Genomic DNA, 1616 nt, shown 5'->3' on the forward strand with positions numbered 1-1616 from the left:
TTGGGGAGTGGCAGGGCATGTGGGATTTGTGGAAGAGTTTTTTCCAAGGGGTTTGAGCAGGGGCCACCATATACCAGCCCTCCCATCTGCCCCCTGTGCTGCCTAGGCTGTGGCCCAGCTGCAGGCACAGTGATGGCATGGAACTGCCTGATGCAGGTTCTGTACATGCTGAACAGACCTGGCCCAGCCCAGTCTACTAGTGCACAGCTAGTGCATGGCCCGGCCTGCCCTGTGTGCTATTGGGGCAGGCTGGGCCATGTTGGGTTCATTGAGCATGTACAGAGCCCGCATCAGGCAGTGCTGTGCCACTGCTGTGCCTGCAGCCAGGCCATGGCCATGTTGGCTGCTGCTGCCAACACTGTGGGGGTGGAGGGCAGCACATAGTGGCCCCTGCTCAAGCACTCCCACAAACCACTCCACAAATCCACACCCCAGACACACAGGGCTAGCAGCCAGCCAGGTCATGCCCACTGCACTGCTGTCTCACCCATGCTCTGTGCATGGAGAACAGGCCTGGCTGAGCCCAACTCAGCCTGGCCTGCACCTTTGGACAGGACTGGGATGACTCCTGCCACCACCTACAGCTCCTGTCCACAGGCAAGTGCTAGTGGGTGGACAGGGCTGGGCCCTTTCTCCATGAGGGTGAGCCAGTGATATGCAGGGCTGTGCTGACAGTGGGCCATGACCTTCATGTCCCAGCTGGCTGCTGCTTCCAGTACCGAGGGATGTGTGCCACAGGGGGTGGGGAGCAGGTGTGTGGCAGCCCCCTCCTGCAAACCCCACATTTCCCCCCACCCCCTCCTGCAAATTCCACACACCCAAAATCCCCCACCTCTCTCCTGCAAACCCCACATCCCCCCACACCTACCCCCATGCCCCACACACTCCACACCACCCCCACACCCATCCACATCTCCCCACATCCATATACACACTGCATATCCCCCCCACACACACCCTCCCACACAACCCACATCCTGTCCTACCCCTGTCCTGAAACTTCCCACCTCCCCACAGGAGCGGTGGCTACAGGGGCTGCTGTCCTCACATCCTGGTTAGTGAAGGGATCAGGGGAGCGCTAATTTTTCTATGATAAGAAGGGCAAAGCAAACATCAAACCATATAGATATTTAGAATTGATTTTATTATGATGATAGATCTACTGGTAGGCTTCCAAATTTCCTTAAAAGTGCAAATATATCAATAAAACATTGCCCAACTGATCTAGTGGTCTTTTGTTTTAATTGTAGAAGATCATGGATTTGGGGGTAAAAAGTGGATTTGAGATTTTTGTCAGAGAATTTTCAGTTTTTAGATAAGGAACATCAGGTTTCCTGCTAGTGAGGTAAGTGGCAGGACCCAGGCAGAGGACCTTGCTGAGGGCTGACACAAGGGACCCAGCTGGAAGGCAAATGGGGTGGCTGATCTCTTGGCCATTTGGGACCAGGAGGACATGCTTTGACAGTTCAAAGTAGGCCACCACACTGAAAACATCTTCCAGGCAGTAGCTGCCCAGATAGCAGAGTGGGGGCACACATGGAGTGAAGATTCAGGACGTGAAAGGCATGCTTCAAACGGTCATCCAGCCCACCGATTATTACCCCATGGTCCTAGTC

At 54.8% G+C, this 1616-nt stretch overlaps 1 long non-coding RNA gene across 1 annotated transcript in view; it reads right to left on the reverse strand.

The window, feature by feature from the left end:
* The window catches only part of LOC109300431, a 16938-nt gene extending 15403 nt beyond the window's left edge, over positions 1–1535 (reverse strand). The window contains exon 1 of the long non-coding RNA XR_002098222.1: positions 1454–1535. This is a non-coding gene — a long non-coding RNA (uncharacterized LOC109300431). The remainder of the gene's footprint in view (positions 1–1453) is intronic.
* Positions 1536–1616: the final 81 nt, after the last annotated feature.

The sequence above is a fragment of the Gavialis gangeticus genome, unplaced genomic scaffold (assembly GCF_001723915.1).
Source record: "Gavialis gangeticus isolate Ggan-Ray unplaced genomic scaffold, GavGan_comp1, whole genome shotgun sequence".
Classification (NCBI taxonomy): Eukaryota; Metazoa; Chordata; order Crocodylia; family Gavialidae; genus Gavialis; species Gavialis gangeticus.